We start from the raw sequence: 21,557 nt of genomic DNA, 5'->3' as shown, positions 1-21,557 counted from the left end.
TATCCCAGTTACTTGCAAATGGGCTCTACCAACCATCTATTTCCTGACCATTGGTATATATAATTGCTCCTGAGTTAATGCTCACAATGTGTGCAAAGGTTAATATAAAACAAGTCTAAATGTGCGCAATGCAATGTGTCAGCTTTCTTCCTCTATTTAACTCTCATAAAAGTCATGTAAAAAATGTCAACACTACAACAGAAAAATGGGTAAAGTATGAATATATGAGGAAAAGCAAATGACAAACACATAAGACATTCAATCGTTTTAGCAATAAAAGTTGCAAATTAAAACAGCAGTAAACCATGACTTCACCAGCAAGCCAATGTGATATGGTAATACTCCACATCTGTAAGCATGCAGGAAAATGGGCATCTACTCTGTTTGCCAAGCTGCAAATTAATGCAACCTTGATGGAGAGCAGTTGTGAGTATATATTGAAGCAATAAATATTCAAACCTTTTGACCCAGAAATACCATTAGGAATATACTTGAAGACAATGACAAGAGATAAGGATAATTGTATTTATTTTATACTTATTTTGCTTTATATCAAACGTTTATCACCACATTATATGAGTACAAAATAAACAATAACACAAATGTCTAATAGTAGAAAACTGGTCATTTAGATGATAAAGTCAGAGAAATGAGAATTTAGAAGACCATATTCTGTGTATTAGCAGAACAAATGTTCAGGTACTTCTAAACTAATGTAGTAGAGGATCCTAGTTGTAAAGTTCACTTGACTAATGGTGGTGGAGTTACAGAATGTTTTCCTCTTCTTCATGGTTTTTAGCATTTTATGCTAAGCACACATTATTTTAATAATTGAGGAGCTCGTGCATGCACACTTATTTTGAGAAGTGTGCTACTAAGGTAAGAATCCTGGCGGATTTCAAATTCTCTTTCAGTGTGACAATTATTTTAATATAAAATCGTGATGAAACTTCTATAGCATTTATCTTCCATTAATACTTGTTAGGAAAGATGTTTAAGGAGGCTCGCAGCTTTAGTGGTTCATCTAACTGGCGTAAAGGAAACGGTGCCCCCTACACAGCAATGCAGTATATGAAACCAGCAGGTGTTCTGCTTGGCCCGAGGGGGTGTTTATTAGCCAGTCATATAGGACATTTATTAGACCAGCAGACTTTGTACTGGAGAGTCCTAAGATCAGTTGCAGAAAGAAATGTAGCATTCCCACAAGTGACCTCTGTTTCAAAAATGGATGTAAATTAGTTTCATACAGTAGCTGTGCAATCTAGGTCTCCATGAGGCCTTTGAGGGTCCACAAGGTAACCTCCTGGCATTCAGGATCTGTTAAGAATAAAGATCTGGGTCCCTAGTGTGTTGGCCATTAATGTGATTCCGCCTTGATAACTGCATCGCATGGTGTATCACTAAAAACTGAACAAGAGGTCTATAAAAATAAACATCCTTTTGGGCTGTATTACTCTTCTGACATATGATTTTAATACTTTATGTATTTCTCATATATTTTACATATGTATTCAATACTTATTCTAAAAATATTCAGATTTCCAAGAAGCTTGGGCACCTTCATACAATCAGATGATTTTTTTGACAAGCAATAGGTGATAGAACTCATAACCTCTTAATTTCCTTCTGGGTAAAATATGGATTATTTTGCTTATGTTTTAGAACAATTATAAGAATTAAATATAATCATATAAATGTATATGTATGTAGCTGTTACCACAATGTCTCAACCAATTTTACAAGAATTGTCAATTCTTTTGAAGTCACTTAATTGGCATTCTATAGCAATAAGTTATACTTTCATATCTTTAGAATTGCCCAAAGAAATATAGTAAAAATTATCCTCATGGAAAATTTGAATCTCAACCCAACCATGCTGGTAGAAGGACAGATTTTCATAAGATAAAGAAGGATGACTCCATATGGTCATTAAGGATGAGAGTGTCTCTCACATACACATGTACACACACGCACACATGCTGGGGGTTGGGGCACCAAAGCCTACCACCCCTCCTTGGATATTAGAACATCTATGTGAGTCTTCTTGTTGTCACTATAAACTAGGGCATTGGCACACACCATGATTCCTACTGTGTCAATATTGATATAAACCTTTACCTGGGATTCTTTTAGTGCATCTACCGTAGTTCGGAATACCACATAAATTGATTGTTCTGTGTTCAGGTTTTGATCTTAGATTGGAATGCATAAGAGAGAAGGGACCATTTGTATAGTTTTATCCCTTCTACTTTCTGATTTTGTTGCATGTAAGTGATCACGCAAAAATTCTCAGAATTCAGCCAACCAGTAAGCATTTTATTAAACATCTATTGCAGAAGTTTACACACTTTGGCAAGTTTTATATTGACCAGGGGAATTTATTCAAAATACAACAACCAATGTGCTACTTTAGGAACCTCCTATTGGAGTTGCTATAGGACATTAGTTAGAACATTATCTATCACATCACACAGTGTCTGCACTATAATTTTCCATAAGAAAGATGTGTTCTGGGGGATTCCAGGTGGCTCAGTGGTTTACCATCTGCCTTCTGCCCAGGGCATGATCCTGGAGACCCGGGATCAAGTCTGACGTCGGACTCCCTGCATGGAGCCTGCTTTTCCCTCTGCCTGTGTCTCTGCCTCTCTCTCTGTGTCTCTCATGAATAGATAAATAAAATCTTAAAAAAAAAATATGTGTTCAATAGAGTTCTATTTTCTTTCATGATGGGGTAATCCTCCTTCCCTGTGGGTTGGAGTACATAAGGATTGCAAAAGGCTTGCTAAAAAGAAAACCAGCAATACCCATTATCATATCACTGTTGATCTCGATAAAGAACTGTCCCTAGAGCATCCTTGAGCCAAAAACACCATCCTGATCCATTTCTTTTTTTTTTTAATTTTTATTTATTTATGATAGTCACAGAGAGAGAGAGGCAGAGACACAGGCAGAGGGAGAAGCAGGCTCCATGCACCGGGAGCCCGACGTGGGATTCGATCCCGGGTCTCCAGGATCGCGCCCTGGGCCAAAGGCAGGCGCTAAACCGCTGCGCCACCCAGGGATCCCTGATCCATTTCTTGTACACAGTGGTTCAGACAAGGAGTCCAAGGGAAGCAGACACTTGGATAGTTGGTGATATCGTTGTTTGTTCAAGTATGGTGGGATGAGGGAGGTGGGGAGAAGGGAAGGCAGAGAACCAGCATGTAGATTTGAGTTTCTGTCTTCACTGCCATGAATGATGCAAGTCCCTGCTTGGAACCGTGTGTTCCTTGGATCACATTACAATACACTTGAATAAGAGATCTTTTATTCAACAAAAAAATCATGGTTCCATTTTTTTTAAAGTTCCATTTAGTAATAAGACATAAAATATGACAATTGCTTAAAGAAATTTATGGTGCATTTTTATTTTATTTTATTTTATTTATTTTATTTTAAAGATTTTATTTATTTATTCATGATAGTCACAGAGAGAGAGAGAGAGAGAGAGGCAGAGACACAGGCAGAGGGAGAAGCAGGCTCCATGCAGGGAGCCCGATGTGGGATTCGATCCTGGGTCTCCAGGATCATGCCCCAGGCCAAAGGCAGGCGCTAAACCACTGTGCCACCCAGGGATCCCTATGGTGCATTTTTATTATTACTTTTGCAGCCTACTACTGCTCTTTGATTCATAAGGCAATTGCAAAAGTGGAAAAGAAAGTTGTCATTGTTTGCAGTTGCTGTGAATAAGATTCTACGTAACAATTAAGTACTAGACTCAAGTTTTGGAACAAAAAGAAATAGTCCTCATTAGTTCCCAAAATTCTTTGTGTGTATTTTCCATCATAACATATAGCTGAGAGGAGTATAACTTTACCACAAACCCATCTGCACAGAGTTAAGGGCTACATGTCTAAAATTACTGTGTCATAATACACACACTTATCTATGATAGATGCAAATTTTGTGGCTTGAAGAGAAGATTCGTTTTAGTTGAGTTGTTTCTATTTTAACCAAAAAGCATTTATTTTAAATATATAGTCATATACTAATAATTCATTAATGACATATTTTAAGGTGACATAGATTTTATTCAAGTGGAATGCCACTCATCTCAAAACATGTAGAGGAATATAGTACATTGTTAATTCTTTATGAGCAAAACATTACATCCACCCCCAATTCACTAGTTTTTCCTCCACTGTTGGAACAATCTCATGAGAACTCCTTAGTAATCCAGACAAAGTTAGTTGCAAAGCATTCTATTAATTCTTGTCAGTCTTTACCATTTCTTCCTAAAATCATCAGTGACATGAAAATAAATAGCCCACACTCTATTTCTTTTAAAACAGTCAGCATATGATAGACATTCTGGAAACTAAGTCTTTTTACCCATCCACATGTGTCATCATATAGAGGAAGTGTGTAACTGTGTGTTCTCGTGTGTAATTGTGTGTGTGATGGTGTGCCTGTGTGAGGGTGTATGTTCCTACGTGGGTGGGTTGTGCTGTGTGAGTGTGCCTGTGTATGTGTATGTGCACCAGTGTGTGAGAGAGAAGGAAAGGGAGAGAGAGAGGTAGAATGAGAAATCATCTGCTTTGAAGTGACCTTCAACTTGAAAAATGATGGAACTTAATACATATTCAATTCATATATCCACTGACACATTCTTCAAAAGCAAAGTTAAGAGTCTCCTACAGCCCATGATGTGATCTTGCGGCTTCTTTTAGCTTCTCTAACAGTGAGCACAATTGTTCCTTTCATTCTTGATCTTGTTGAGAATTCATTGGTGAATTGTCTGAAACAGAACCAGAAGACTCCCTCTAAAGTAGATACCAGAAAGAGACAGCATAAAATAGCAATGCATCCTTTTCCTTTCTTTTTCTTTCTTTTCTCTTCGTCTTCCTTCTTTTCATATTAAAACATTTGTCACCTTATGCAAAGGAAAATTTTTGCAATAAGTAAGAGTCTTGAGGTAATGTAGTGATCCAGAACCTTCCTGAATATGCGTCAGGTTGAGTCAGCATTGATGCTGCTCATTGCATTAATTATCTGCTCCCACAGCAAAACAAGTTTGATATTATTTTCCTGACTTTATTTCACTATACTACAGGACACTTTAGGAGGTCTAGGAAAGCACTTGAACGTCTACTTATTCAACTATGTTTGTTTATATTGAAGAACCTCACTTTTTCTAAGTAAACGGTCTAAATACATGTAGGAAACTAAAAACTCATCTACAATTAAAACAGTACCAATTTCAAATATTTTTCTTGATTTTTATTTCACATTTTTTATTTTCAACTTTCAGTTAGCTATTGGGTCGGAAGACAGAGTGTTTTCATATTTTATTCCAGGCCTATATAAAATGTATTCTTCAAAGGTAAAAGTAAAAACAAACAACTCAGATGTAAATCCTACAGGTATCAATTCCTGATCTCCTGCTTGCTTTGGAACTCCAAACCAGTACTCTTATTCTTTATCTTGGGTGTTTTTCATTCCTTACTCACTTTAAATGTTTGATTATACATTAAATCCTTTGTCAAATTTATCTTTACTATCAGTCCTGCTATATTACACTAGACTAATTCAATGCTAACATTTCATCAAGTATTATTTGTCATTGACTATCATTAGACATGATTGACAAAAGCTTATTGGCTAATTTAAATATTTTATGTAAATTCATTTTCCAAAGGTAAAAAAAAAATATTTAAACAAAAAATAATATTCTAAAGTATTTCAAATGTAATAATATTGAGGAAATAAAATAAGGGATTAAAAAGCCTGTTTTCTCCATGCTTTGTCCCTTTGTCCTAAAGACGAAAGTTAGTGAAAGGGATTGATTTCTTTTTTAAACTCACTTAGAAGGTATCCTATGAGAGATAACTTGACATTAAAAGTGATTGATAAGTTTATCTTTAAAAGTTGAAGTGAAGGATAATTTCAAGTAGCTCCCTGGAATTGGAATGGATTACAGATTATACCTAGTTCTCTGACAGACTCAATTCCCTAGTTGGATATTGAAAGAGCTTTGCAACTCATGTGATCTAAAATTAGGATCACCAACACTTTGGCATTCATAATTAAGATTCTGAGAAGTAAAAGAAAGACATACCTAATAATTATACAGAGATAATAGGCATAAATGCAGATTGTTTCAATCTGAGCTACCTGAGATATATCACTCCAGCTGCATATTTTTCTCTGGAAATTAATTACAATAATCCAAATAAAATGCTTAGTTAAAATGAAGTGAAGAAAATACAAGGAACCAAGAATAGCCAAAACAATGTTGGAGAAGAACAAGGTTAGAGGGCTCACTTTTTGACTTCAAACAAACTATGGGAATCAAGACTATATGATCCTGGCATAAATGTAGCCAAATACACCAGTGGAATAGATGCAAGAGCCTATAAATAAATCCTTACATTTATGATTCAGTCATTCCAACAAGCGTACCAAGATAAGTCACTGAGAAAGCAATTGTCTTGTCAACATGTGGTGAAACAAATGTGCATCTACATGTAAAATAATGAAGTAGAGCCTCTGCCTCAGACCATATTAAAAAATTAACTCAAAGTAAACCAAAGACATAAATATAAAAGCTAAAACTATTAAAACTTTTTTTTAAGATTTTATTTATTTATTCATGAGAGACACTCAGAGAGAGAGGCAGAGACACAGGCAGAGGGAGAAGCAAGGCTCCATGCAAGGAGCCTGATGTGGGACTCGATCCCAGGACTCCAGGATCATGCCGTGAGCCAAAGGCAAGTGCTAAACCTCTGAGCCACCCAGGGATCCCCTAAAACTATTAAAATTTTTCAAAGAAAATTTAAAAAGAGATAAATTTTTGTGACTTTTGATTACTCATTGGTTTCTTAGGTAAGACACCTGAGCATAAGCATAAGCAACCAAAGAAAAATTAATTAGACATCATAAAAAATACAATGTACATGTGTCAAAAAACACTACCAAGAAAGTGAAGAGGCAACTCATGGAATGGAATAAAATGCTAACAAATCCCATAAGAGACTTGTATGCAGACTGTGTAATTCTCAGAACTCTATAATAAAAAAGACAACTCAATTTTCAAAAAATGAACAAAGGACTCAAATATACATTTTTCAATGTAAAGGTGCAAATGTCCAATAAACATCTGAACAAAATACTATCTGTTGGGAAAATGCAAATCAAAAACACAATGAGATACAACTTTCACCCAGTAGATGGCTATGCAGGCATACCTCATAGGTATGTCAGTTTGGTTCCAGACCACCACAAATAAAACAAATGTCACAGTAAACTGAGTCAAATGAAATTTTTGGTTTCCCAGTGCATAGAAAAATTATGTTTACACTATAATGTAATCTATTAAGTGTGCCAATGACATTATGCCAAAATAAACAATGCATATACCTTACTTTTAAAAGACTTTAGGGGACCTCTGGGTAGCTCAGTGGTTTAGTGCCTGCCTTCGGCACAGGGAGTGATCCTGGAGTCCTGGGATCAAGTCCCACATCAGGCTCCAAAACATGGAGCTTGCTTCTCCCTCTGCCTGTGTCTCTGCCTCTCTTTCCCTCTGTGTCTCTCATGAATAAATAAAATCATTTTTAAAAATAAAACATTTTATTGCTAAAAAAATGTTTAGCATCATCTGAGTGTTCAGTGAGTCATAATCACTGGACACAGGTCACCATAACAAATACAACAATAATGAAAAAGCTTGAATTACGATGAGAATTTCCAAAATGTGATACAGAGATACAAAGTGAGCAAAAGCAGTTGGAAAAAGCACTGATAGACTTGCTCAACAGAGTTACCACAAAACGTCAATTTGTAAAAAAAAAAAAGGAAAGAAAAAAGAAAGAAAGAAAGAAAGAAAGAAAGAAAGAAAGAAAGAAAGAAAGATCTACAAAGCACAATAAAGTGGACTGCAATGACACATCATGTGCCTGTAATTAGAAAGATAGTAACACATGTTAGCAGGGGAGTCAAGAAGCGGAACCCCTCCTACATTGCTGGTGGAATGTAAGACGGTGCTGCCATCTTGGAAAGCAGTTTTATAGTTCTTCAAAAAATTAAGCACAGAGTCGCCATATGACCTGGCAATTCTACCCCTAGACACAGGCCCAAGAAAACTGAAAATGTATGTTTACGCAAAAAGGCATACATGAATATTTAAAACAGTATTACCTGCTCTAGCAAAAAAGGTACAAACAGCTCAAATATCTATCAACTGGGGAAGGAAGAAACAAAATGTAGTGCCTATTCATACAACGAAATACTATTTGACAATAAAAAGAATTACTTGACAAGCGACAGCATGGATGATCCTTAAAAATACCGTGCTAAGTGACAGAAGCCAGGCACAACAGACTACATTCTGTGTGAGTCTGCTGATCTGAAATACCCAAAATAGATATAATCCATAGGGACAGAAAGTAGATTAGTGCTTGCCTGGGGCTGGGCGAAGTGGGGAATGGATAGTGAATGCTAACAGCGTGTAGTGTCTTTTTGAGGTGATGGAATGTTCTGGAATTAGATAGTAATTGTATTCATTTGCTGAGGCTGCCAAAACATAGTACCACAGACTGACGGGCTTAAACGACTGAAATATATTTTTTCTCCAGAGTTTGGAGGCCGGAACTCTGAGGTCAAGGTGTCAGCATGTTGGTTTCTTCTGAGGTCCTTCTCCTCGGTGTGTAGATGGTCATCCTCTCCACGCGTCTTCGCCTGTCATTCCTCTGTCCCCATCTGGGTCCTGATCTCCTCCTCCTGTAAGGACAGCTGGTCACATTGAATCAAGGCCAGCCAACCATCTCATTTTATTGTAATCATGTCTTAAAGGCCCTGTCTCACAATCTGAGGTACCGAGGGTGACGATTTCAACATAGGAATTTGGGGGGCACACAAGTCAGCTCATAACAAAAGTGATGGTTCACAACTTTGTGAATATAGTAAAATCACTGAATTATAGCCTTCAAGTTGGTGGATTTTCTGCCACGTGAGTCATATCTCAATGAAGCTGTTATAAGAAAGAAGTAACAAAGTGTGTGATTGAACAATAACATCACCACTGATGGTGATACTGACTGCCTTGCCTGTCTACCCATGTCAGGCCCAGACAAGAAACAGCATGCTTCTTGCTACAAAAAACCTAAGTTGTGGGACACATGGGTGGCTCAGCAGTTGAGCATCTGCCTTTGGCTCAGGGCGTGATCCCGTAGTCCTGGGATCGAATCCCACATCGGGCTCCCCACAGGGAGCCTGCTTCTCCCTCTGCTTGTGCTTTGCCTCTCTCTGTGTGTCTCTCATGAATAAATAAATAAAGTCTTAAAAAAAAAACCTAAATTGTTATTGTCATATTCCAAGTCGCTCTTACATGCGTGTTTATGCTAGAGGTGAAAAGCTCCGCATCTGCCTTATTCAGTTACTCACTGCCCTCCTGGGATGGCAGAGGTCACCGCCCTCAGCTAACAGGCAGACCTGGGAGGAGTGCTCATCAAGCCGTTTGTGCACATCATGGCACCCCATCCCTGTACTGACCCTCGCAGTGGACGTCATTCTCCTTCTTTTCTCCAGGAGCTGTGGGAGCACTGACCAGTACTCCTAAGGCCGCAACCTGGAAGCAGTGCATGTGGGGTTCAGACTCATATCTTCTGGAGCTGGAACCATTACTTGAATCCTAGGCTATAGTTTCATAAGAACCAACATGATGGTCTTTTCTTTCTTTAATCTTTTTTTTTTTTTCTTTATCTTTCCTCCCTAGTCCCATTGTTTGTCTCTATCCTGGTCTTAATGTGGAGCCTTTTAATTTACTCCTGGTAGGACATATCCACATATGAGCCTATGTGACCCCTGGTAGGACACATCCTCATATGAGCCTATGTGACCCCTGGTAGGGACACATCCACATATGAGCCTATGTGACCCCTGGTAGGGACACATCCACATATGAGCCTATGTAACCCCTGGTAGGACGCATCCACATATGAGCCCATGTGCGCCCTGCTGGGATGCATCCACATATGAGACTATGTGACCCCTGGTAGGACACATCCTCATATGAGCCTATGTGACCCCTGGTAGGGACACATCCACATATGAGCCTATGTGACCCCTGGTAGGGACACATCCACATATGAGCCTATGTAACCCCTGGTAGGACGCATCCACATATGAGCCTATGTGCGCCCTGCTGGGATGCATCCACATATGAGACTATGTGACCCCTGGTAGGACATATACACATATTAACATATGTGATTCCTGGCAGGACACATATTAACACAAACTTGTTTATATATTTATATGTATATAACATACACAAGTATATGAACTTGCATATTGACATATACACATTTACATATTTACTTGTATGTAGCATATACACATTTATATCTCAACATATGTACATTTACATATTCGTATGTATATAGCATATGCACATATAGATACTAACATACACACTTTACTATTTAAATCTATATAACATATACACATTTACACATCAATGTATACACATTTACATATTTATATGTATACAACTTACATATAAGCAAATTTTTTAAAGGATTATATTAATCTACAAGGCTTCTTTTGTTCCTCAATATTTTTTCTTTAAGTTTTCATTTAGATTCCAGTTATTTAACATACAGGGCAGGTAATATTAGTTTCAGGTGTATAGTATAGTGATTCAACACTTCTGTACAACACCCAGTGCTCATCACAAGGTCACTACTTAAGGCCCATCCCCTACCTAACCCTCCCACCTCCCCTCTCATAGCCATCCGTGTGTTCTCTAGAGTTAAGAGTCTATTTCTTGGTTTGCCTCTCTATTTCTTTCCCCTTTGCCTTGTTTGTTTTGTTTCTTATTCCATATATGAGTGAAATCATATGACATTTGTCTTTCTCTCACTTATTTCACTTAGCACAATACATTCCAGCTCCATTCATGTGGCTATGAATGCAAAGATTTCATTCTTTTTTGTGATGGAGTAATATTCCATTATATATATATATATATGTGTGTGTGTGTGTGTGTGTGTATACATGGAATATATGTGGAATATGGATATACACACATACATATTCCATATATATATATATGGAATATAGATAAAACCTCTTTCTTATCCATTCCTCAGTCAATGGACACTTGCGTTGTTTCCATATCTTGGCTATTGTAGATAAAGCTGCTGTAAACATCAGGGTGCACATATTCCTTGGAATTAGTGTTTTTGTATTCTTTGGGTAAATACCCAGTAGTGCCATGACTGGGTTATAGGATGGTTCTACTTTTCACTTTTTGAGGAACCTCCATACTATTCTCCAGAGTGGCTGCACCAGCTTGCATTCCCACCAGCAATACAAGAAGTTTCCTTCTTTCTCCAGATCCTCGCCAACACCTGTTGTTTCTTGTGTTGTTAATTTTATTTTATTTTTTTAAGTATTTTATTTATTTATTCATGAGACACACAGAAAGAGAGGAGCAGAGACACAGGCAGAGGGAGAGGGAGAAGCAGGCTCCATGCAGGGAGCCCGATGAGGGACTCGATCCTGGGACTCCAGGATAATGCCCTGAGCCCAAGGCAGACACACCCAACCGCTGAGCCACCCAGGCGTCCCTTGTGTTATTGATTTTAGCCAATCCCACAGGTGTGAGGTGGTATCCCACTGTGGTTTTGATTTGCATTTTCCTGATGATGAGTGACGGTGAGCATCTTTTCATGTGTCTGTTGGCCATCCGTACATCTTCTTTGGAGAAATATCTGTTCATGTCTTCTGCCTATTTTTAAATAGGATTATTTGTTTTTTGGTTGTTGAATTGTATAAGTTCTTTATATATATATTAGATCCTAAACCTTTTTCAGATGTGTTCTTTGCAAATATCTTCTCCCATTTGTAGGTTGCCTTTTAGTTTTGTTGACTGTTTCCTTCATTGTGCAGAAGCTTTTTATTTTGATGTAGTCAAAATAGTTTATTTTTGCTTTTGTTTCCTTTGCCTCAGGAGACATATCTTGAAAGAAGTTGCTAGGGCCAGTGTCAAAGAAGTTAAAGCCTGTGTTCTTTTCCAGGATTTTTATGGTTGCAAGTCTCACATTTAGGTCTTTATAACCATTTTGAGTTTGTTTTTTGTGTATAGTGTAAGAAAGTGCCCCAGGTTCATCCTTCTGCATGTAGTTGTTGACTTTCCCCAACACCATTTGTTGAAGAGATTGTCTTTTTTCCATTAGATATTCTTTCCTGCTTTGTCAAAGATTAGTTGTCCATAGAGTAGTGAGTCCATTTCTGGGTTTTTTATTTTGCTCCATTGGTCTGTGTGTCTGTTTCTATGCCAGTACCACACTGTCTTGATCACTACAGTTTTATAATGTAACTTGAAGTCAGGAATTGTGAGGCCTCCAGTTTCACTTTTCTTTTTCAAGATTGCTTTAGCTAATTGGGGTCATTTGTGGTCCCATACAAATTTTAGGATTGTCTGTGTTAGCTCTGTGAGAAATGCTGTTGGTATTTTGGTAGGGATGGCATTAAATGTGTAGATTGCCTTGGGTACTATAGACATTTTAACAATATTTGTTCTTCCAATCCATGAGCATGGAATGTCTTTCCATTTCTATGTGTCATCTTCAATTCCTTTCATCAATCTTTTATAGTTTTTAGAGTACAGTTCTTTCACCTCATTGGCTAGTTTATTCCTAGGCATCTTATTATTTTTGGTGCAATTGTACACAGGATTATTTTCATAATTTCTCTGTGTTGCTTCATTATTATTGTATAAAAATGCAACAGATCTCTGTTCATTGATTTTGTATCCTGTGCCTTTACTGAATTCATCTCTCAGTCCCAGCAGTGTTTTGGTGGTCTTCCAGGTTTTCTATAGATAGTATCATGTCATTTGCAAACAGTGAACGTTGTACTTCTTCCTTGCCAATTTGGGTGCCTTTTATTTTTTCTGATGTCTGATTGCTGTGGTTAGGACTCCCAGTATTATCTTGAATAAAAGTGGTGAGAGTGGACATTCCTGTTGTTCCTGACCTTAGAGAAAAGGCTATCAGTTTTTCACCATAGAGTATGATGTTCACTCTGGGTTTGTCATATATGGCCTTATTATGTTGAGATATGATCCTTCTAAACCTATTTTCTTGAGGGTTTTTATCGTGAATTGATGTTGTAGTTTGTCAAATGCTTTTTCCACATTTATTGAAATGATCATATGGTTTCTATCCTTTCTTTTATTAAAGTGATGTATCACATTGATTGATTTGTGAATATTGAAATACCCTTGCAACCCAGGAACAAATGATCATACCAAATGATTCTTTTAATATATTGTTGGATTTTTGTTTGCTGGTAATTTGTTGAAGATTTTTGTATCTATCTATGTTCATCAGAATATTGGCCTGTAGTTCTCTTTTTTAGTGGTTTCTTTATCTGGTTTTTGGTATGAGGGTAATGCTGACCTCATAGAATGAATCTGGAAATTTTCCTTTCTCTTGTATTTTTTTGGAATAGTTTGAGAAGAATGAGTATTAAATCTTCTTGAAATGTTTAGTAGAATTCACTTGTGAAACCATCTTGTCCTGGACTTCTGCTTGTTGGGAGATTTTTGATTACTGATTCAATTTCTTTGCTTCTTATAGGTATGTTCAAATTTTCTATTTCTTCGTGTTTCAATTTTGGTTGTTTATATGTTTTTAGAAATGTGTTCATTTCTTCTAGGTTGTCCAGTTTATTGGCACATAGTTTTTGATAATATTTTCTTATAAACATTTGTATTTCTGTGGTTTGGTTGTTATTTCCCTTCTCTCATTCACAATTTTATTTATTTGGGTCCTTTCTCTTTTCTTTTTGATAAACCTGGGATGTTTATCAATTTTATTAATTTTTTCAAGGAATAAGCTCCTGATTTCATTGATCTGTTTCATAGTTTTTTTTTTTGTTTTTTTTTACTTTCTATGCCATTTATTTATACTCTAATCTTTATTATTACCTTTGTTCTGCTGGCTCTAAGCTTCATTTTTTGTTCCTTTTTCTAGTTTCTTTAGGTGTAAGGTTAGGTTGTCTATTTGAAGTTGTTCTTGCTTCTTGAAGTAGGACACATAGCTATATACTTTCTTATTAGAACTCCTTTTGCTTCATCCTAAAAGTTTTGACCATTGTATTTTCATTTTCATTTGTTTCTATGTATATTTTTTAAAATTTTTATGTGGGGTTGACCCATTCACTGTTTAGTAGCATGTTTTTTAACTCCCATATATTTTCAGTCTTTCCAGATTTTCCTTGTGATTGATTTCTAGTTTCACAGCATTGTGGTCAGAAAAGATACATGGTATGACCACAGTCTTCTTGAATTCATGAAGCCTCTTTGTGGCCTCATATGTGATCTATTCTGGAGCATGTTCCACGTGCACTTGAAAAGAATGTAAATTCTGCTGTTATAGGATGGAATGTTTGAATGTATCTGTTAAGTCCATCTGGCCCAGTGTGTCATTCAATGCCATTGTTTCTTTGTCGATTTTCTGTTTAGATGATCTGTCCATTGATGTAATTGGGCTGTTAAAGTCACTTACTATTATTGTATTACGATTGATTTGATCCTTTATGTTTATTATTAATTATTTTATGTATTTGGGTGCTCTCGTGTTGGGTGCATAAATATTTACAATTGTTATAACTTCTTATTGGATTGACCTCTTTATTATTATATGCCTTTCTTTGTCTCTTATTATAGCCTTTTTTTTTTTTTTAAGATTTTAATTGATTTTAATGGGAGTTCTTTGTGTCTCCTGGATCTGCATGTCTGTTTCCTTCCTTAGATTAGGGAAGTTTTCAGCTATTCTTTCTACAAATAAACTTTATGCCTCCTTTTCTCTCTCTTCTTCTTCCGGGACTCCTATAATATGGATGTTATTCTGTTTAATGGAGTCCCCAAGTTCCCCAAGTCTATTCTCATGTTGCGTGATTCTGCTTTCTCTCTTTTCTTTAGCTTCATTACTTTCTATTACTTTGTCTTCTAGATCATTAATTTGTTCCTCTGCTTTACCCAGCCTGCTGTTCATTGTATCAAGCATGTTTCTAATCTCATTTATTGTACTCTTCACCTCTGACTATTTTTTAACTATGTTATCATAGTGGTAAGGGTTTCACTAATGTCTCTATTCTTTTCTCAAGCCCAGTGAGTAGCCTTGATTGTTGCTTTAAATTCTCTATCAGGCATGTTACTCATATAGGTTTCACTTAAATCTCTGGCCATGGTCTTATCTTGTTCCTTTATTTGGGATAAATTCTTCTGTCTTCTCATTCTGTTGTTTTTCTTGCTACCCTGTCTGCAGTCCTTTGCACCCTCAACATTGCTTTTAAGATTTAAACATATTGACTAATCTTGATCTTTCTAGCTAATGTGGGTATTTTATTGTGTGAATATTATAACATTTTTAATCTTTCCATTCTCATTTGAAGGATGTTACAGTAAATATTTTTGTATGGATCCATTTGGGTATATTTGCAAAAGTTTTTTCAGGAGGAATTACCCAGCTAACCTTAAAATGCAGAAATTATCCTGGATTATCCAGCTGGGCCCAATATAATCATAAGGGTACTTACATGAGGAAGAGTCAAAAGAGTCAGATCCAGAGAAATGGGATCCTTAGAAAGACCATAACAACTATTGCTGGCCTTGAAGATGGAGAAACTGCCCTGAAGCAAGAAACTTAGATGGGCTTTAGAAGTTTGAAAGACAATAACAGGAATACACCTCAGATTTGGCAGAAAGGAACACAGGCCTGCTAACAACTTAACTTTAGCCCAGTGAGACCACTTTTGAACCTCTGACCTTCTGAACTATAAGATAAGAGATTGTATTCTTTTAATCCACTGAATTTTTGGTACGTTGCTAGAGAAGCAGAAGGAAATCAATAGAATAGGTATTCTTTATATCCTTTGAATAATAAACTTCTTTTCTAATACAGAAATATCAAATGTATCTTCTTATCTGCTGCTTGTTTTAAATTTATAAAACCATTTGAATTTCATATTTTCAGCCTTTTAAAATATATCTTTTTCATCTTTTCTACCACAAAGCTGTCAAGAGCCTGTATATTTTTATTCTAATAGATATAATGAATTATTTTGCTTGCAGGTTTTAATCGTTAATTGCTCTTAGGCGCTTAAGGCTGAGTTCTTGCCTCCTTTGTATTGACCTCTCTACCCTCTTCCTATTTATCAGCTCCTTGCTTAAAATTAACTTTATGATAACAATTAATAAGATATAATAATAATGGTAATACTCACTGAGTTAAAATGCATAAAATCCCCACAATTATATATTTTATCCCCCTTCCTCATGGTGGCTTTAATTTGCATTATAGTTTTGTTTTGCTTTGTGCAAGTAATTGGATTTATTTGAGTGTATATTCATTCTATATTTAATCCTGTATTCATTAAATGTGTTAGGGAAACTGTTTTACCAATTTTTTTTAAAAAATGACATTAGATTTTTTTTTTTTTTTTTTTATGATAGTCACAGAGAGAGAGAGAGAGAGGCAGAGACATAGGCAGAGGGAGAAGCAGGCTCCATGCACCGGAGAAGCAGGCTCCATGCACCGGGAGCCCGACGTGGGATTCGATCCTGGGTCTCCAGGATCGCGCCCTGGGCCAAAGGCAGGCGCCAAACCGCTGCGCCACCCAGGGATCCCTAATTTTTTTTTTTTTAATTTATGATAGTCACAGAGAGAGAGAGAGAGAGAGGCAGAGACACAGGCAGAGGGAGAAGCAGGCTCCATGCACTGGGAGCCCGACGTGGGATTTGATCCCGGGTCTCCAGGATCGCACCCTGGGTCAAAGGCAGGCGCCAAACCACTGCGCCACCCAGGGATCCCGACATTAGATTTATAATTCATTTCTTATATGAAAATAAATTCCCAGAGATATAAATATTAAACTTTTAAAAATAAACTTACAAAGTTATAGAGGAAAGCTTTTCTCTATAAGCATGGAGTAGGGGGATGCCAGAGTGGCTCAGAGGTTTAGCACCTGCCTTCAGCCCAGGGCATGATCCTGGAGTCCCAGGATCGAGTCCCACATTGGGATCTCTGAATGGAGCCTGTTTCTCCCTCTGCCTCTGTCTCTGCTTCTCTCTCTGTGTCTCTCATGAATAAATAAATAAAATCTTTTAAAAATAATAGAGTAGGGAAGCTCTTTCTAAGCTGGACATAAGTCTATATACCTTAAATACAATTATACAAACATTTAACTTAAAAGTATGGTAAAGTCATAAGAAAAACGTTTGCCAAAAAAATGCAATGTAATTTTTAGGCAAATAACTAATGATCTCATTTTAAAATTTAATAAGAAAAAGAAAACAAACCAGTAAGGGAAAAGGGCCCTGGCCTTGATCAAGATTTCACAAAAAAAAAAAAAAATCTATCCAGTTGGATTTTACAGAAAAAGCATGATATTTGCACTCTATCTTATGATTGAAATAACATGGTAGGACAATGAAGATTTTCAAGTTATAGAAGATAGTATGACTTCTGTTTACCCTTTGCCCTTCTCCACCATAGCCGGAAAGGCAGCAGGGTTCATGGATTCTCAACTGAGAGAGCTCACTTCCTTTTACTGCTTCATTTTTACTGCAAAGAGGTCTACCACCTGGACCAGCTCAGGCTGCAGAACCTGGCATGGCTTTTTTTTTTTTTAATTTTTTTTTTAATTTTTATTTATTTATGATAGTCACACAGAGAGAGAGAGAGAGAGAGGCAGAGACATAGGCAGAGGGAGAAGCAGGTTCCATGCACCGGGAGCCCGATGCGGGATTCGATCCTGGGTCTCCAGGATCGTGCCCTGGGCCAAAGGCAGGCGCCGAACCGCTGCGCCACCCAGGGATCCCTGGCATGGGTTTTAAGAATGCTGAAGATAATGATGTAGCTTCTGTATCATTTTATCTGCACTTTAATTATCAGAAAAAAAAAAAAAGCAAACAAAAACCAGAAGAGGCATGAAGAACATACACCAGAGACTAATACTTGGGGGTAAATAGATCTAGCTCTCCAGTGCTGTTCTAGCTCCCTGACCCTGTTCTAGCTCCCAAATTCTGACCCTCATAGAAGGAACCTACAGGATCAGGGAGTGTAGATCTTGGTCTTCCTGCCCTTGAAAGAGTAAGGTCCTTGCAGAAGCCACCTTAAAATGGGAAGATCTGCTTATGATAATCATGAATCTTCCTTTTCAAGCCACATTGCATTCCATCCTGTGGTATGAGGCCATCAGCAGGCTTGCCACTGAGCTATGCAAAGCTCATCTTCAGCTGCCTTTTGTGTGTAATCACTGGTTCACAAGGACTGCGCAGGTGGCAGATCCTGCCAGGAAGCAACAGGGGTGAGCAGGGCCAATGGGGCCAGCATGGCTCCTGGCAAAGCCCAAGACAAGCACCTGTCCTTCTAGGAGTGAAAGTATCAAGGGAAAATCCCATACTCCCTTCTCATCTGCATGCAAAAAAATCTCCTGTTCACTCCTCTCTTCTAGATCCAAAGGAGTTTTTTTCTGATTTCCCCCCGAATGGAGGAAGGAAATTAAATTTCATCCCTTACTAGCCCATAGCCGTGTTTTGCTCAGTGTTGGCACCGAATCTTTGCTGATTTAAGTGTGAATTGTTTGAGCACTAGGCCACAGAAGTAAATATTCCAGGACTATTTCATGACTTCACCAGCAGCCACTGATTCTAAATTTTTGGCCTGGATTATAATCTCCTTGTGGACATACCTGCCACTCAACACCTTCCACTTTATTACCTTAGCATGAAAGAAAGAAGAAAGAAAGAAAGAAAGAAAGAAAGAAAGAAAGAAAGAAAGAAAGAAAGAAAGAAAGAAAGAAAGAAAGAAAGAAAGAAAGAAAGAAAGAAAGAAAGAAAGAAAGAAAGAAACTACTTTAACACAGAAGCTGACTAGAAATGTGAGTTGAATTTAGGATATTCTCTTGATTGCATATGATGGGGCAGGCCCAGTGTGTAATAACTAATGAAGGACTTAAGAAAGGGGAACCTGGGCGGCTCAGTGGTTAAGCATCTACCTTTGGCTCAGGGCATGATCCTGGGGTCCTGGGATCGAGTCCTGCATTGGGATCCCCACAGGAAGCCTGCTTCTCCCTCTGCCTGGGTCTCTGCCTCTCTCTGTGTGTCTCCCATGAATAAATAAATAAAATCTTAAAAAAAAAAAAAGAACTAAAGAAAGTCATGATTATTTTCTGTAAGCAATTATCAAGACACTATCTTGGCCATTTTTCTAGATCCTCCGTATTAATGGGTATCTGTGGCTTAGAAGCACTAGATTTATAAGAGAGAATACTGAGTATTAACTATGAAATCCTATTGTTTATTCCTAAATCAGTATCCATAAAGCACTGAAATAGTTTTCACATTTTGCTGCCCTTGAATTGACAGTGTTGTTCACAGCTCTGTGAAAACATGGCACTTTTTGACATTTGTAGAAATAGCAATTACCCATAGTAAGAAACAAAAAGGCCCCAGTCAGCCTGTCTTACTTTAGCTGTGTCCAATGACATGATCAAAATTGCTTCAGAAACACAGTTACTCAAGTGAATAACTGTTTAAGAAATAAGCCTGAGGAAGAAAAATCCATCCCTGCTGAACCAAGTGGTAGTTAAACACCAGGCCAGCATCCCTGCAACTAAACAAAGCATATGTTTATCTTAAAACAAGATAAAACAAATACAAATTTTCAGCATTTTGCCTTATTTCTCCAAATTGTCCATTCCTGAGACATAGCGTAAGGTGAATAACGTGGCCATGGAGCTGGGGAAACAAGTATGACATGCTTGGGATTCCCAAGACCTGGTACCGATCCTCGGGGGTAGAGTTGTGTTTTCAATTACTGTAGATGCTTACAGCCCAGAGCTTTTTCACCAAACACTAAAGCTGCTGGTCCAAGTCCCGTGCTGCACTGCTGATTTTCAAGGCAGTTCTGGCCATTTCACAGCCTGCTCTAACCCACTCTCCTCGTCTGCAGGCTGGGTCAAAGGAGTTCCCTCTCATTCCTTCTTCTAATCTTAAAATGGAGTTAAAATACTCCTTAATCTCACAGGTATATTGCTGAAAGCGTATTGTTCAACTTGAATAAATGCAGGGAAGAAAAAGAGATAAAAATCACTGCCACACCAGCGCATTGACAGTTACCATTTTAATTCCCTGGCTGACCTTGCAGTTCTGAAAACAGAGTATAATTAAATATTTTTAAATCTTCAGAGTCCATTATCAATAGTACCTACCCTAGTTTGTTTACCTTCTGTGTTCTGTCTCTCTCTCTCTCAACAAATTGCTATATGGGAGGACTGTGCACGTTTTCATTGCCACTGGCAACTTTCTATAGGTCAGGCATTTCCCCAGGGGACTCTCCATCACATAGGTCAGAACTGGACATCCTGCCCATTTCTCTACAAGAAGAATGAGATCTCTTTTAATGGGAATTTCCCACCGTTGTATCAAGTTACCATCACATGTCATGAGTAGGCTGTGGGTGTGCCAACGTGTTGACACCCCTCATCTTCAGGACCAGAGAGCTAAGACCTCCTACTGCTGCAGCCTTATCTGTTGACCTCAATGCTCTATGTAATCTCTTATTTTTCAGAAGGGATCGGAGACAGGTCGGGAAGGACTGGATTATACTATGCATCATCTCAGATGCACTGTGGTCCTTGTCCAGATACCCCCAGAATGTGATGTGCAGAATGTTTGTGTCCCCGCCTCAAAATTCATATTTTGAAACCTACCCCCCAAGGTGATGGTGTTAGGAGGTGGGGCCTTCAAGAGGGCATAATAGGATTAGGGTCCTTAGGAGGAGACCTTAGAGAGCTCCCTCACTGCTCCTGCCATGTGGGACACAGCAAGAAGTTGCCCTCTGTGAGCCAGCAACCAGCTCCTCTCCAGCCCTGGAATCTGCTGGCACCTTGCTACCAGACTTCTAGCCTCCAGAACTGTGAGAAATAAATGTCTGTTGTTTATAAGCTGTCCAGTCTGTGGCATTCTATTATACTGGCCCCAAATGGGCCGACAAGAAACCAGAGGTTCTGTTCTCCAGCATCTGGCAGCGTTGCTGGCTGAGAACCTTTGCAAGAGCTCCTTCTGTGGCACAAGAGTGTTGCCCACCTGTATGTCCCACTGCAGGTGCAGCTCACATTCAATGCCCGGCTGATATCACCTGGATTGGGGACACTAGCAAAAGGCCCCCCATGGCTTCGGAGCTCTCCATGAACTTTGCCAAGAGCTCTGCTGTACCTGTGTAGCTCACTCCCACTTCCTTCAATCCCAGGAGAGTTCATCACGAGAGTGCTTCCCAGTAAGTACCCGCAGAGACAGCTCTCCACCTCAGGTTCTGTTTGCTGGAGAGTCGAACTTCAGGACTAACCTCTACAAAAATGATACAGTCACTCCCCATGTTGGGTAGATTCTTAAGCCAGATCAGTGTTGTGTTCGCAGAGGAGAATGGGAAATGAGCTGCAGGTTAACAACATCTGTCAATTTTCTGAAAATTAATTGGCTTCATTGCTAATCCCATCACAGG

At 38.1% G+C, this 21,557-nt stretch overlaps 1 pseudogene; it reads left to right on the top strand.

Moving 5' to 3' along the window:
- Positions 1–21,279, top strand: part of LOC140634467 (eukaryotic translation initiation factor 2A pseudogene) — a 37,687-nt pseudogene extending 16,408 nt beyond the window's left edge.
- Positions 21,280–21,557: the final 278 nt, after the last annotated feature.

The sequence above is a fragment of the Canis lupus genome, chromosome 5, assembly GCF_048164855.1.
Source record: "Canis lupus baileyi chromosome 5, mCanLup2.hap1, whole genome shotgun sequence".
Lineage (NCBI taxonomy): Eukaryota > Metazoa > Chordata > Mammalia > Carnivora > Canidae > Canis > Canis lupus.
This window is presented reverse-complemented; position numbering and strand designations above follow the sequence as displayed.